The sequence below is a fragment of the Lutra lutra genome, chromosome 17 (genome assembly GCF_902655055.1).
Source record: "Lutra lutra chromosome 17, mLutLut1.2, whole genome shotgun sequence".
NCBI lineage: Eukaryota > Metazoa > Chordata > Mammalia > Carnivora > Mustelidae > Lutra > Lutra lutra.
Genome location: NC_062294.1, coordinates 27,805,971 through 27,823,079, shown reverse-complemented (window position 1 = coordinate 27,823,079; position 17,109 = coordinate 27,805,971). Strand labels below are relative to the sequence as shown.

At 46.7% G+C, this 17,109-nt stretch overlaps 1 protein-coding gene across 1 annotated transcript in view; it reads left to right on the top strand.

The window, feature by feature from the left end:
- LOC125089264 (guanine nucleotide-binding protein G(o) subunit alpha) overlaps nt 1-17,109 on the top strand; it is a 155,155-nt gene that overhangs the window by 58,786 nt on the left and 79,260 nt on the right. The window lies entirely within an intron of this gene.

The following is a 17,109-nucleotide window of genomic DNA, read 5'->3' as shown; positions in this document are numbered from 1 at the left end:
CTGGCCAGCTCTCCCGAAAAGGCTCTCTCAAGGACCCTGGGTCTGTTGCCAGGACCAGTCACCCGCACCACTCCCCCATCTCACTTGTGACTCGTCTTATCACAGAGATTAGCAGGAAGGAAGCCTGGGATGTGGAGTCAGAAGACCACAGTGGGAGGCCCCGCATGGGCTGCCTGTCAGCTTGTGACCTTGACCAAGTCATATTACCTTTACAAACTCCTGCTTTTTCTCCTAGAAGATGGGGAGAAAGAGGATAGCTCTCCTTTCTCCTTAACAAAATAGGTGTGAATATCAAATGAGCTAGCCCATAATGTAATGCTTAGGTGTTTGAGAAGCTTTTAAAGAAGGCCAGAGACGAATCTGAGAAGTAGAACTCTTTTTCACAGTCCAGAGGGGGCAGATAGCACTTTTCATCCGTTTGGTTTTGGTGGGTGAAAGCAGGCATTCTCACTGGACTGACCAGCTTAGTTTCAGCGGCGATCTTTATGTCACCCTGCTGGGTCCCTCTCCAGTCCAACCCCCAGTAAGAGGCAGGGGTGGGACTCTGACCTCATGGGCTGCACACTTGCGTTGTCTTCTGGAAACATCTGGGGTTGGGGGGATGTGAGTGGCTGAGTGGGAGCGACAAACCAACATCGAGCCTCTACCTCCTCAGTTTGGAAGTGGGAGGGAGATGTCAAGTCGTCCTGGGATCAAGCTTCAAATTAAAAAAAAAAAAATAATAAAAACCTTGTTGAAATTCTAATTGAAATTTGTATTAAATCTCAATCTATGGGGGGATTTCTTTAATAATATCAAGTGCTCCCATTCAAGAACATATGTCTTTTCTTCGAATCTGTTTTATTGCCTTCAGTAAAATATCTTTTTTTTTTTTGAAGTATAAAGTATCTAGTAAAAATACACGAATCCTAACATCCAGCTTGATGAATTTTCACAAAGTGAGCACACCCAAGTACTCGACACCCAAGTCAAGACATAGAACATGGCTGGCACTGCTGTGTTTTCTTCATTCCACTGACCTAGGAAGCCATCCTCCTGAGTTCCAGCAGCACAGATGAGTTTTGCCAGTTTTGGTATTTTGAATAATAGAATCCTGTGGTATGCCTTTGTCTTTCACTTAACATTCGGGTTTATCTGTTCTGCTGCATATACAGTTGTGGCCGTTCCTCTGCATTGCTGTATAGTATTACATTTCAGGACTGACCACAATTCTATTTATTCCTTCCCCAAATGATGGAGGTGACTTCTGATTTTGAGTTATTGTCACTAGTGCTGCTAGGAATGTTCTTGTTCATGGCTTTTGGGGAACACATGTAAACATTTCTCTTGGGTATACACCAAACACGGAACTGTTGGATAGTAGATTTTTTATCATTTTTTTTTCATATAGGTTCTGTAGGTTTCTTATATAATTTATCCCTAGATGCTTATCATTTTGTCACTGTTGTAAATGAGCTATTTGCTTTCTTTTCTTTCTTAGGGACTTGCTGCTAGGGGGAAAAAACATTAACTTTTGAGTACTTATCTTAGATTCAGCCACCTTACCATTTCTCTTATTAATTATAGTAGACTTAAAAAAGGAGAGAGACAATAGTCTCTTAGTTTTTCTGGATACACAGAGATCATCAAAAAGGTATTGTAGCTCTTGTCTTACATCACTGATACCATTTTCTTGCTTTACTACATTGGGTTGTAGTAGTAGATCTTGATAAGTACTAATGGTGATTACTGCCATCCTTATCCAGCTCTAGATTTTAATGGAAATGATTGTAGAATGTCACTGTTTATAATCATATTTTCTGTTGGGCTTTGGTAAACAGTTTTTATTTTGTGTCAGTAATTAGCTTCTATTCCTGGCTTTTAATGAAGAATGATTTCAATGTTACCAAGTACATTTTCAGCATCTATTGATGTGAGCAAATAGCTTTTCCCTCTTTGTGGTTGCCATGGATAATACTGTGGAACTACTCACATTCCTAAAATGAACAGGTTTCATTGTAAAATGTTTCTTCTCATGAGACTTGGGTATATTCAATATGATAATTTTCTAAAATAATTTTTGCATCACTTTTAATAAATGAGAATGGTCTTCCTCTGCTAGCTTCTTCATGTTTTAGTAATTAAAGTTATGATGGCTTCATACCACTAATTGGGGAATTCTCCATCTATTAGTATGACTAAGGATCCTTGAAATAATATTGGAATTCTCTGTTGATAAAGGTTAGATAAAATTCACTGAATCTATCTGGTGCTAAATACCTAGTCCCATTTTCAGTAACAGATCTTTAATCACCTTTCCAACTTTTTCCATGGTAATTTGTTTTTTTCAAGTGTTCCTCTACTTAGTGGGTCAATTTTAGTAATTTATATTTGGCTAGGGAATTATCAAATTTTCATGGTTTTGGCCAGAAAGCTGAGTGTAATATTCTTTTATGTTTCTTTTTTTTTCTACAGCAGTGGGTGGGTCTCCTTTCTCATTTCTGATCTTTGTATATTTGCTCTTAATTGATCGCATTGGGTTTTATTTTACTTATTGTATTTATTTATATTATCCGCTAGTCCACTATTCTTTACCTTATGAATTTCAGCTTTTAACTTTACTAATTTACAATCATAGTTTCTTTTGTTTGGGTTCATTCTTTTTGTGATCTCTTAAGAAAAGGACTAAAAGTCCCTTGAATTTTCATACTTCTTTAATCATATGGGCTTTGAATTTCCTCTGAGTATGACTTTTTCTCTGTCCTGTGAGAACTGATATGAAATGTTCTTTTTTACTGCTTTCTAGATAAGTTGTCTTTTCCCTTTTGATTTTCTCTTTAATCCTAGATTTATCTAGGAGTGGGTTCCTTAATTTCTAAGTCAATATTTTTCTTCTCAACTTTTTTTTTTTTTAAAGATTTTATTTATTTATTTGACAGAGAGAAATCACAAGTAGGCAGAGAGGCAGGCAGAGAGAGAGGAGGAAGCAGGCTCCCTGCTGAGCAGAAACCCCGATGTGGGGCTTGAACCCAGGACCTGGGATCATGACCTGAGCCGAAGGCAGCGGCTTAACCCACTGAGCCATCCAGGCGCCCCATCTTCTCAACTTTTTTTAATTTCCAATTTTGTTGATTGTGTTCAGATACTGTGGTCTATGAAAGCTTTCCTTTGTAAAATTTGTTCAGGTTTTATCTCTGAAACCCAATACATGATCAATTTTTGTAAATGATCCAGTTCCCTAAAAGTAATCCATTCTGTATTCAAGGAATGTCAGGTCCTACATATTTCTAGTATTTCAAGTTATATGATTCATGTCCTTTGTTATCTTAATATTTGCCTTGAAGATGTGTTCATTTCTGAAATAGACATCTTTGAAATTTCACACTAAAATTTCATTTGTTTCATTTCTAATACATGCTTTATATTTAGCTTCTCTCTTGTTTAATGTCTACAGGTTTCAGATGATTGAAACTGCTTCATAAAACGTTCCTTTTATCAGGGCACCTGGTGGCTCATTCGATTAAGAGTCTGACTCTTGATTTCAGCTAGGTCTTGATCTCAGGGTCATAAGTTCAAGCCCCATGCATGGAACTTACATTATGTTGTTTGTTTGTTTTAAGATTTTATTTACTTATTTGCAAGAGAAAGCACAAACAGGGAGTACAGGGAGAAGCAGGCTCCCTCTGAGCAGGGAGCCCAATGTGGGGCTCAATCCCAGGACCCTGGGATCATGACCTAAGCTGAAGGCAGACACTTAACCAACTGAGTCATCAGGTGCCCCTGGAGCCTACATTTAAAAAAAAAAGGTGGGGGGGGGGGGTACCTGGGTGGCTCAGTCTGTTAAGTGTCTGCCTTTGACTCAGGTCATGATCCCAGGTCCTGGGATCGAGTCCCTCATCAAGCTTCTTGCTCAGTAGGGAGTCTGCTTCTCTCTCTCTCCTCTCTCTCTCTCTCCCTCCTGTCTCTCCCCACTGCTCATTTTCTCTCTCTCTCTCTCTCTCAAATAAATAAAAATTTTTAAAAGCATTCCTTTTATCATTACAGATATATTTATCCTCTGCAATTTTTTAACTAAAATTCCCCCTTGTCTAATTAATTTTGACACTCCTACTTTCCTTCTGTTTGCATGTGCCTGATATCTATTTGTCTATGCATTTATTTTCAGCATTTCTGCATATCTTTATTTCAATTAGTTTTCTTATAAATACCATGTACCTGGGTTTTGTTTTTGTTTTAATTTTTTAACCCAATCTGAGCTTTGCTGTCCTTTAGTGAGACATTTAGCCCATTACCTAATATACTTGATTTTATTCCTGTTGTCTAATGGTATGTCTTTAATTTCCTTGCATCATTATTTCTGTGTTTTTCTTTCTTCTTGTTTCTGCTGGTTTGATGTAGTGGCTTTGCATTCCCTTTTTTTCCTATGTCAGTCTGGAAGTTCTCTACTTTTCTATTGTATTAAATGTTACATTCTTTTTCTCTTACTTCATAATCAAATGCTTATTGCTCCACTATTATTTGAAGTCAAGATAACACGAAATAACTACTTCTCCCTCCAGGATGCTTCATTTCCTCCCCGCCTTTCTCTACTTCAGTGGGATGAGACCTTCGACTTATTTCCCTGTCCACTATTTAAGATAAGACCTTGGAAGACTTTTATTCCCTTCCTCTTCCAACTCCTTGATTTTGTTAGGATAATTTAATATTTTTAGCTTTGGGCTGCTGTTGGAATTTTCCCCTCGTAGTATGGCCCTTCTATTTTTGGAGTCCTTATTTACCAGTTCCATTTAGGTTTAGGAGAAAGGGGAGGGAGCAAGTGTGCAAGCAAGTGTCTGTATTCATCATAGTTTTCCTGACCTGTTCATTTTTCCCCACAGTAAGGTCTCTGTTCCACTGTATTTGTTGTTTGTTGCTTTATTTTTCATGTGTCAGTGGTAAACTCTGTGAATTCTTGTATATCTGAAAATATCTTTTGCCATAAAAAATGATGGGCAAAGTATTCGAGGGGCTTTGGTTCTCTTTCCTGAGTAGTCTGTAGATGGTGTTCCATGCTCTTTTAGCTTCTAGTACTTCAGATGAGAAGTCTGATGTCACTCTGATTTTTTTGTTTTCTTATAGGCAATATGTTCTTTCTGTTTGGAAGCTTTTTTTTTTTTTTTAAGAATTAATTTATTAATTCTCCTCCACTGTCAAGAGGAGGAGAGGAAAAAAAACACAGAGAGAAAAAAAAACACACAGGGGAAGGGCAGAGGGAGAGAGAATCTCAAGCAGATTCTGCACTAAGCGCAGAGCCCAACACAGGGCTCGATCCCATGACGCTGAGATCCTGACCTGAGCTGAAATCAGGAGTACGACACTTAACCGACTGGAAGCTTTTAAAGTTTTGTGTTCATTCTTGAAGTTCAGGAACTTTCCTGGGATAACCTATGTGTATGTTTCTTCTTGTCATCCTTCCTGGAACTCTGTGAGCTCTTTGCAGTCTGCAGACTCAGGTCTTTTTTCAACACAGGAGAATTCTCTTCTATTTGTCATTTAATTACTGGCTCTCCTCCATCAATTCCTTTTTCTTCTTCTAGAACTCTCAGCATTCTCAGGTTAGATCTCCCTGGGTCTGTCCTCCAGGCCTTTTATCTTTTCCTTCATGAATTCTGTCTCTGTATTTTGGCTCTAGACTTGGAGAGTTTTTCCATTTGGTCTTCTAGGCCACTAACTCACATCTCAACAGGAATTTACCTACTATAGTTGGAAAGACTTTTTTAAAATATGCAGTAAGTCTTTCATGTCTGCCCTGAATTGCTTTAGGGCACATGTGATTTTCTGTTTGACTTGTCCTTTGTCTCTTGGAGCAGCCCTCCTTCAGCACATGTGTGCACTGCTTGTCCTGACTGATCTTCTGCTAGTGGGTCTTGGAAGCCTGTTGTGAGTGGTCTTTGTTCTTTTTTGGTGCCTCCAGTTGTGGAGACTGGAGCGGTAACACTCCACTGGGGAGTGGAGCTACCCTTGCCCTCGTGGCCAGGGGTGTCAAAGCAGGTGAGCCACCAGCATGCTCTTGGGTCATCTGGAAGAATCCTTCCCCCCTGGCCTCCCTCTTCTCCTTCAGCCCCAGAGGCGGAGGGTCGCGTGGTATGCAGCCCATGTGTTCTGCTACTTTTTGGCCCCCTGGGCTCCAGGGATACCTGGGCCAGTCAAGCAGAGATCCGCTCCCAACCCTCTTCCCCAACTCCCACATACATACTGGGCTCCACAGGCCTCCCTTCGGTTGGCTCTTCCCAGCCTCCACAGCCTTTGCTCCTTGCTCTGTTATTCTGTGAAGCAGGTCTTCAAATAAAGGGGAGAGATCCCCACACCAGTTTTTCAGCCTTATCTTCCACACATACTCCCACCTGCCCAAAAGCCTCAGCAGTTCTCTGATTCAGGATGGGCAGATAGATTGGAGATGCTAATCTCCTTTAGGTTGCTCTGTTCCCAGAGTCACTGTCATCCTGTTTCCTGTGGGTCAGCTGAGACTGGATAACGCCTGCGCTTTCCTTCCTAAGGGCAGGCTGTCATCATGCCCAGGGATTTTATCACCCAGCCCCTAGCCCCCAAAGCCCCCTCCACTCCTCTATCTGCTGGAATCAGATTAGACACTGGACTAGATTCCAGAACCATTTGTTCCAGGGTCCCTTGCATTGCAGGCTGGGAGCTGTTGATGACCCTTGAGATGATCTGTTCTACTAATAGGGACATAGTGTTCAGTTACAGTGAAGCCCATGGTGGGCAAGTTTTTGTTTTGTTCTGTTTTTTTAGTTCTCTTTCCATTCTTCTGATTTTGAGAAATAGAAATTCTTGAATTTGGTGTTACTATGTCTTTGACACCTCTTTAACACTTATTAATCTCCATTTTAACAAGAAGAGATCAGGTGGCATACTCAGAGTCTTTGTTAGGCAACAGTATTTGCCTTTAGCTGGGGTGGGGAAGGCTGACAGAGGAGGAGATTTAGAAGGAAAATCAGTAGTTCAGTGAGGGACCTCTTGGTCTGCAGTGCCTCATGCATATCTAAGTGGAGATGTTGAGGTGTGTCTGGGTGGCTCAGTCATTAAGCATCTGCCTTTGGCTCAGGTCATGATCCCAGGGTCCTGGGGTGGAGCCCCACGTCAGGCTCCCTGCTCAGCAGGGAGCCTGCTTCTCCCTCTCCCACTCCCCCTACTGGTGTTCCCTCTCTCACTGTGTCTTTTCCTGTCAAATAAATAAATAAAATCTTAAAAAAAAAAAAAAACAAAGTAAGTGGAGATGTTGATAGGCAATCCAAAGCCTGAGCCCTGGGGCATTGCAGTGTTTAGAGATTGGATTCCTTCCTCACGGTCAGCCAGTGCATAGGTACCTTTCCCACTTGTTGGCTAAGTGCCTTTGCATTGGCTAACTCAAGAGGTTTGCTTCCCATCACTTCTGGACCACTTCTCGGCAGCCGGGGCCACGTGATTGTCATTAGTGTTCCATGCGTCTAACCCAGCAGCACTTACTTAAGTGCAGACCTGGCCTGTGGCCAAACTTCCCGCTGTGCAGAGCCTTCCGGTTGTCTGTGCATCTTGTCAGACCTGTAGGGCATGTGGAATCGTCCAACAAGGCTGACTGAAACGATGGAAGCAAGGTGGACCTGTTTCACAAGTTTGAACATGGTTCCTACTACATGTTCCAGATTCACTAGACCTGTCAAATTCCTGGCTACTACCCGTATTTATTAGGACAACAACAACAAAAAGAAAAAAAGGAGAGGGAGGAGAAGAAGAAGAAACCTGTCATGAGTTAAGCACTTTTCCTTCCTACTAACATGCCGGGAATGTTTATTCTGCCAGGAACATGTGGCTAATGTCACTTAAGCAGCTCTTTGAAGGAGTGACAGTGCCGACAGGGCCAGCGGGCCATAGCTGAGGGCGGCAGATTGGTGGGACCTGTTTGGTCTCCAGAGCACCCTGGCCCTGCCCCACAGCAGGTGGCCAGACTCAGGTCCCATCCGACAAGGCACATCAGCCCATCCAGCTTTTTCCAGAAGCCAAAAATGAAATCTCCTGATTCATATACATTTGCTCCAATAAAAAACAAAACCAAACTCAAAAAACTCAAAACCATTGCAGGCCAAACAAAACACATCTCCCTCTCGCTGGCCCAAGTCCAGGATGCAAATGGCCAGTTTGAGGCCTCTGCTCTGGGACAGTGGGCCAGCTGGTCACCGTAATACTTGTACCTCCCCCCATTACTGGAAAATAGGGCCACCATCAGGGCCATTGGAATGGAGATAATGGAGGAACCTCTGTTTCAATCCCCCGTTCTACCGTTTACCAGCGCTGCAACATTGGCCAAACAATTGGTTAACCTCCCTAAGCCTCAGTGTCCTTATCTGTAAAATGGGGATAACTGTGTTACTCATCCCTGAGATCTGTTGTGAGGATCCAGTGAGATAATATATGTAAATACCTAGTCCAAAGTTAGTGTTTAATCAATAGAGGCTGTTATTATTCAAATAGTATCTGTAGAAATGCTGGGAGAACTTAAAAGGAAGCATTGGTTATTCATCGCTGTGAGGGGCAGTGGCACAGCAGCTAGACCAGGAAACCCCTCGCTTTGTCCCTCCAGCAGTGGGAGGCAGCAGGCCTGTTCCACGAATGGCCTCACTCAGCCGTCTCACCTTTATTCTGTTCATGAAAGCAATGGCAGTGATTATATTCCTGACGTCCTGGGACTGGCTGTGCAGGACGACCCAGAGCTTTGGCCGCACAGCTTCCCTGGGAGCTGGTGTCAGGGACTGGCAGCCCTCCCCATCCAGGAGACTGAGGGGAGCTAGGGAAACAGACGCAGAGTTTTCGTCTTCTCCTTCGAGAGCAGTGAGGGATGAGTACGCGCCGTGCCTCTTGCCTGAAAGCAGGACCGGGAGAGGTGTTCGTCTGAGGTTGGACAGGGGAGCCCCGTTTTAGCTCTGGCCCCTGAGCCCCATTGGTGCTTCTCATTTTGAGGCAACAGCTCGGTCCAAGCCGCTCCTGCACACAGCTCTTTGTTCTTTGTAGAAAGCACTGCCAGGCACACACTTGGCTTCCGATGGTCCATTATTTGAGGCTTAGAGTATGGTAACAGGCTTGCAACAACAGACCCCCCCCCACCCATGCAGCTGAATATTTGGTTACATGTTCCTGTACGACCAGTGGGAGAACCCCAGGGATGATCTGCGAGTTGTGCAAGTCAGCAAGTCCATGTTGGAGCTGGGGAAGGCTGGAGCCTTCCAAGGGCATAGGCAGCACCACCCAGGAAGGCCCACCAGGAACCAGAGCCACACATCAAAATTAGACTGAGCACACCATCGGCCTCACACTCTGCAGGAATGCCACCTCCCCACACACCGAAGAGACAAGGGAACATGCCTTGCTTGCACTTCGGGGGTGTTAGGAGGTGTTTACTGAATTGAATTCGGCAGTCCTATTTGTGTCCAATGCTGGAAGATTGTGTGTATACTCTGCCCCTCCCACCAGCCTTCCCAGTCCCTAACCACACGGCTCCCAGACCATCCTGATGAGCGAGCTTGTCGTGGAGCTCAGAGCACAGGGGTGCAGAAGTACCCTAGGGCAGTTGTCTCAGCAGTTGGCCCTGGTGGTAATGAGCGGGAGTTAATGTGGTGGAGCCACCTGGCAGGGGCAGGGATCTCCCCGGACATACTCCACCCGTTCATTTGTCATTTGTCGTTCACACCTCCCGCAACCTTGTGTCTGGCTCTAGGGCATTGAGCCCAGTGAGAGAGCGGAGACGCATCACAAGGAATCAGAGTATCAGGAAGAGGGCGTTGAGTGGAGCAGGTACAGGGCTAGGAGGGGTCGACAGAAGAGCCAGCACAGGGACGCCTGGGTGGAGCCGTCTGTTAAGCGTCGACTCTTGGTTTGGGCCCAGGTCATGATCTCTGGGTCCTGGGATCGAGCCCCACATCGCGCTCTGTGCTCAGTGGGGAGCCTGCTTGTCTCCTGCTCCTCCTTCCACTCACGTGCTCTCTTTCCCTCTCTCAAATAAATACATAGATAAAATACTTCGGGGCGGGGGAGAAGAAGAAGAGCCAGGATACAGCTTCATCTGATAAGATTTAGAGGTGACTGGATGTTTAACTAGGGCTGAGTTTCCAAGTCAGAGCCAGTGTGATGACAGAAATCTGACTGTTGAGACCCCTTCTTAATGTGGAAACGCCTTTCCCCCTCCTTTCCAGTTGGCAGTCTTCTTGCCCCTCATCAGCCCAGTCTCCATCCCCCGACTGTGCTGGAAGGTCATCAATGCTTCTTGGAAATGGGGGTTCACAGACTTTTCCATAGAGTGGTTGGGGGCTTGGGCTCCTGGGAAGACCTGCCTTTCCTGACCCTGGGACAGCTCTTTAACTTCTCTGTTAGCCAGTTTCCTCGAGAAAACTAAACTGTTCCCTAAGGCTGGGTTCCAGGAGTTGAGGTCCGAGGATCTGCTGGAAGGAGTGAAGTTTTGAATGCCTGTGAAGCCCTCAGCACATGCTGGTAGCCTGTGGGGGTTCAACAGGTGCCACCATTGCTCCCCACAACTCAGCCTCACTGCCCCCCGTGTGCCGAGTGGCGTGCATTCGAGAGAGCTCACACAGCAAGCAGTGTGCATGTCTCTTTCGTCTTTACCTGAGATGCTCGTGAGAAACTGACCGAGCGGGTGGATTCCCAGGATGGTAGCTTGAGAGGCCCATCCTCCTTGGAACGTTTGATTTCAGTCTGAGCCAATTTCAGGCTTGATTCACGTTCACAGCCCCTCAGCTACTAGCCGCTGGCCCAGAAGCAGGGCTTCTCAGCACAGGCTTGGAGACCGCGAGGGATCGGGAACTACGTACCCTCCTATCGGCCTCGCAGGTAGGCAACAGAGCCATCGATGGAGCCCCAACTCCATTGCACGTTAAGCCCCGCTGAGGCAAAAATTGGCTGAGAGGGCACAGCCAGACTCCCGCCTGCAGGCTGAGGGGATGCCTTTGGCCGTAAGAGCAGAGCACACCGCCCCACCCCAGCATCCCTAGAGAGGGGAATGGATGTGGAAGCCCACAAAGTGATTTCTGTGGACTCTCCTTTTTGGGCTGTGACCATACCTTAGCGGTTATTAACAAGGAGCTTCCATCTGCTTGAGAAAGGCTGGGGTGGGAAGCCCCAGAGGCCACGGTGGGGCCGTTTCATTCCACCACACAGAGACTAGCATCCTTTCTGGGTCACCGCCACTGCCAGGGAAGGAAGGCTGGCCAGGCTGGGTTTTGCTCTGTTTTTCTGTGACTATATTTCTCTTGGTCTGGCAAGACAGGCCCTCACCTAGAATTCCCCCTCACCTTCTTTTTTTTTTTTTTTTTTAAAGATTTTATTTATTTATTTGACAGAGATCACAAGTAGGCAGAGAGGCAGGCAGAGAGAGAGGAGGAAGCAGGCTCCCTACTGAGCAGAGAGCCCAATGCGGGGCTCGATCCCAGGACCCTGGGATCGTGACCTGAGCCGAGGGCAGAGGCCTTAACCCACTGAGCCACCCAGGCGCCCCCTCCCTCACCTTCTTTTAAAGACTCAATAAAGGGATGACGCAGAGGGAACCGGAAGAACATGGTACAGAAAGGCTCAGGGACCTGAGTGCAGACATGGCCCTCTGTGTCCGGCGAAAGCTGGCATGACAACTGACCGCTGCTGTTTGCTTTGAGGGAGACATGAGTTACCTTGGAGAGGAATGTGGATTCAGACTTGCTTTTGGCAGACATTACCACAAGTGTTGCCCCCACCGGACATTATGACTTCCCCCTGAAGAGCCCTGTTTTGGTGATCTCTACTTTTTGCCTTGAACTCTCCTAGGTAGAGATCTGAGAAGGGTGCTTTTTGTTTATCTCTTTGTTTCAGAATAAACACTCACCTAGCATTGTCTGCCATCTGGGACAATGCCCAGGTGGAGGGAGGTCCCTGGCAGATCTCCGAGTTATCCCCTGAGTGCATGCCAAGCCATCTGAAGTGGAGCATGGGGGACTCTTTTCATGCCACTTTGTCTCTGCAAGTTGGTGGTGGTGTTTTGGTGTCCTTCCTCCCAATCACGTGGTAAGAAGTGGAAGAAAAACAAACCCTTATTAAAAAAGAACAGGAAGAGGAAAACCAAGAGCCTGTGAAAAGCCCTTTCCAGGCTGTCGAGGTCTGTAATCTAGGAGAGAAGCAAGAGGAATGACATCCCTGATGCTTGTTTGGGCTTGTAGGGCAGTGGGCAGTGCTTGGGGAGCCGCTGGCCCCCGAAAATGCCTACAGGACAAAGTGACCGGCAGCCTGGCTTGGTCACTGCAAAGTGGGGTTGGGGTCCCTGCTTTCCTGTAGTTTCATAGCCCTCAGAGCCCCGAGAAGTTAAGCAGTAACTAGATACCCCCTTTCAGATCAGGAAATCTGCATGGCTCATCCCGTGTCCTGTCGCTGTCCTTACAAACTCCTGAGGGCTCTGCAGTCATCATCATTTCAGTGTGGCTGAGGCATGAAAGGAAACGCATCGACTCGTGTAACTGAGTAGCCAGGACATGTCGAGATCCAGGGATGTGCTACCCTGACTGGGCAGGTAGGGAGCAGGGGCTCGCCCCAGGGACTTAGACTAGAGATCGGGAGAGTCCCCATGGTGGGAGGAAGGATGGTGCTCTCTAAAGGAGGGGAGAGTAGAAGTCGGGCAAACAAAAACAGCAGATGTCCGCGACAGCCCTCATGTGCCATTTACAAAGCTCATCTTTGCTCATAGGCAGAATCTGCAATGAGTCACCGCTGCACCCCACAGCAAGTGGCAAGGGAGCCGTGAGGAACCCAGATAGGAGCCCTCCCACAGATTGTCAGAGTCCCACCTGGTCTGCCTAGATGACAGAATCTGTCATCCTGGGGCTGGAAGAGGAGAGGCTTAGGTGGCTTGAGCTGGCGAACGTCTTGTCTCTGAGCTGTCTGCCAGAGATGGTGGGCTCCAGTGCTCTTGTCTCCTTTCCTGTGCTTCTTGAGACCAGATCCAGGGCTATTGAACAGGGATCATAAATAATGAACAAACATTCAGTAGACAGGTGGGGAGAAGGGTTTGGTTTTGTTTTTTCCCCAAGGATTGAGCAGGATGAGCAGAGCTCTGCAGCCTCACTTGTACCTTTTCCACAAAATATAATTAAAAAGCTGTGCACACGGCCCCCCCAATGTATATTATTCATATATGAAACATAATGTACTAATAAGAATATTTCATTTCATTATGTCAGCAGAAGAAAGGGCAATCTAGCAGCTGCCCTAATAGGGCAGATGGGAAACCAGAAAGGTTCCTTAGATTTAGGCAGTAAAATCAACATTGAACCAATTTGCCTCGCTCCCAGGCTCTTCTTACTGTGTTTAATGAAAGCTCACATCTTTACATAAGGCATGGTAAAAAGGGCTCAGAAGCCATAAAGCTCTCTGTCATGTCTTCTTAACATAACCAATGAATTTAACACAGTGGCTTTGGATTTTCCGAGAAGTGAGTGTAGAGTGGGCAACATAGGGTGTCTGTATGTCCTGACCCGTAGAAAACCCGTGAAAACCAAGGTCAGGGATAAAAGGGAATGAACTCACGTTAGTGAGTGAGGGAGTAATCCTAATTAACATCGGTAGGAAAAGGGCCAAAGATTCTGGCCCCTAAGGAGGAAGACCAGTCAGCACTTGAGGTTGGGAGATGGGATTTACAGCCGGAGGTGGAGGTAGTGGGTGGGTGGGGGAAGCACATTCATCCTGGCCCACAATTTAAAGGCCAGCTACCTTCCCAGGAAGGAGTCATGTGTAGAGCCACCATTTTAGAGCTGAAGAGTTCCTAAACAATCGCGTTTCATCCAGCACCCTCAGCCAACGTTAACTGATCATTCATGATGTCTAGGCACTGCTTGGGGCAGTACGGTTGGTGAACAAGACCTATGGGACATGTCCAAGTTTGCAGACCTGGTCAATGGTAGACCCAAGGCCAGGCCCCAGGTCTCCTGAGCAAACTGGGGCCTAAGCCATCACAGTAAATGGAGCATTTCCTAAATACACTGGAAGGATTAGGAAGCCAAGGCTATCCTCATAGGGGGGTGCACCCCTAGCACCAAGGTGAAGCCCCAGGCCAAGGTGATGGCACTAACCAAAGAGGGCTAGGCCAGACTCCCCAGCTCTCTGGGCACTTCTGCCCACTTGACCTGGGGTTGTGATGCTTGTTAGTGGTCACATTGCGTAAGAACCTGGGTCTTCTGTCTCCAAGTCCAAGACATGACATATGTCCCTAATCCAAGGCCAGGGTCCCAGGATTCAGACCAGCCCCTCTGCCATGAAGAGAAAATGGAACAGGGCTCTAGAAGGCAGTGCTCTGAGCATCACACCCTCCTGGAATGAGAGCTGGCATGCGACCCCCCTCACCCCTGGCACCAAGAGTCTTGGGAAAGGGCAAGGTCCACGCTGTTTTCCAGATAATGGCAGCAGAGGCTCTGTCCTGGAATCACAACAAGTCCTGGCCTTGCCCCTGGCTCTGTCTGGTGACAACTGGCAGCTGACATCACTGCCTCTGGCCCGAGTTACCCCTTATTAAAACCGGCATCTTTATAACAGATTTCTGCAAGTCACTGTCAACGGGACATAGCCCTTGTTTTGTACCAGTCATTCCCCTGGGGGACTGATTGGTTTAATACCATTATTTTAAATACCCTTCTATGTTATTCTAAGAATATCAAGTATTAAATATAGTCTTAATTACTAAGGGATCTCATCTATTTTTTTAAATAACTTCTCTCAAACCATACAACTTCATCCCACCATGAAATAGATAGATTTTAAGTTGGATCTTTCTTCTCTTTTCAAATAGTTGAAAGGTCCCATTTGTGCTCACATGCTTCACTCGAGCCCAGCCTGTAAGGCCAGGGGTCACCCAGGCTTTAGCTTGTCCTGTCCAGGTTTTATAGCTTTCTGCCTTTATTAGGAGACATGGGCTCATGGTCAGGCAGCCTCCCCAACATCTGACTTTGAAGCTGGGGCAAGCTCCCGTCCACAAGCACCCGAGAGTCCACTGACTGGGGCACAGCCGAATGACTCAGGCCCCACTCAGATGATGGGACACCAAGCAGCCAGTGACAACTGCTGGGTGATACGGAGGCACACCATGTGATTCTGCTTCAGAAGACAGTGCACTCACGGGCTCTCAGATAATAGGACTGAAATATACACTAACATGTGGATGGTGCTTTCCTGCAGGTGGTGGGATGATGAGTGATTTTTTTTTTCTTTCTTTTTTGCTTAGCTGTATAAGTTGGAATCCCTCTGTGTTCCAACAACAGGCCTTTCCGTCAGAGCTGGACAAGTCAGGGAAGGAGGAGGGAGAGCTGCCATTTAAAAGTGATCCACACCTAGAGCAGAACCAATGGCAGAATTCACAATGGTTTATGGGGAGCACATTTTTTTTTTAATAGGTGGCAGTTTGTTTTAATGCATATTATGAAAAAATATAAGTTTTACAATAACCCTACAGGATTAGCTCCCCACTGCCCTCATTATCCCTGGTACTTACTCCATTACAGCCCCACTGGCTCTTCACCATTCTTCTAATGCACAGGGTGCCGCAGGGCCTTTGCACTTGCTGTTCTCTCTATTCGAAGTCGTCTTCCTCACATATATGTAAGGTTTGGTCTTCATCATTCAGGCCTCATTTTCACACACCGCCTCCTTTCCTGGCTCCTAACTCTAATCCCCATCACTCTATCTTCTTGTGTTTATCACTCTATAACATTTATTCATTTAGTTCTTTATTTTCTGTCTTCCCCAGCTACACAGGGAGTCCTTTGAAGTCAAGGGCTAGGTTCGTCCTGTTCACCACTGCCTGTATGAATAGCACTTGACACATTGTAGTCATTTCTGTGGATGGGAGGAAGAGGGAACCATCCCCTTGAGGATAGTTCTGGCTCTGCTATTCAAGGAAGCTTAGACCAGAGTGAACCTTCTGACCTCCCACCAGGGCCTCTGGGTCCCACTGCCTCAGCTCTCTTGGAACTCTAGGAAATCGGAAATCAGGGTCTCAGCATAGTTACCTTGTAAACACACATCTTACCTGTGCCCAGTCAGGGGTCTCTAAGCCAGTCATTCAAAACATGGATATCCTCTGCCCCCCCCCCCCCGGCCCCAGCACCTCATTCATTTAGGTCAAGGCCCTGCTGCCCTGGGTTAGAGAGGGACCCAGACCCAGGAGACAAGAGTAGAAGTGTAGCCCTGCTTTGGCACTGATCAGTCTGTGACTTTTATACCTTTTTTTTTTTTAAGATTTTATTTATTTATTTGCCAGAGAAAGAGCAAGGGGAGAGAGAGTGCACAAGCCAGGGGAGTGTCAGGGAGAGGGAGAAGGAGAAGCAGGTTTCCCCACTGAGCAGGGAGCCTAATGTGGGACTCCATCCCACAACCCTGAGATCATGACCTGAACCGAAGGTAGATGCTTAACTGACTGAGACACCCAGGCATCCTGGCCTGTGACTTTTAAATCACACCAGCAGTTGGCAATTAATGGGCCTGACTGGGTGCCAGGTCCTCCCCACACATTCTTTAATACTGCTGACTGCCCCATTATCCCCACTTGACAGAGTGGAGACCTGGGCTCACAGAGGTTGACAACCTGCCTGAGTCCACACTGTTAGCAATAGGAGAGTCAGGGTGTGTCCAGCCCCTAACAAGTGCTCATTATCTATTTGTGGAATGAAGGGAGGGAGGGATGAAGGAAGTCAGTCCGCCAGTCATCGAGGGACCTGGGGCTGCTGCAAGGCTGGAAATACCCACCTCCCATCCACCTCCGGCCCTGCACACACAGTACCTTCTGGCCCCTGTTGACCGCTCTGCTTAGTCCTCACTCTTGGTGGCATCCACAGACTCAGGGGCCAGGGTCTCTCCTGCAGGTCGCACCGCACGGGGCAGGGCACTTGGACCCTCTGTCAAGTGTAAGTAGACACAAGAACCGTCGGTGGAGCTTCCCCAGGGAAGAGGAGAGGTCAGGCTTTCGGCAGTGCTCTAGGCCCCTTGTCTTTGGGTGCCTCCCCTCAAGCTGGTCTGCTATTCCTGCCAGTACTCTCAGGCTGGCCGGTGTGTGCAACCTTTCCCACACTGGTTTAACTTGCT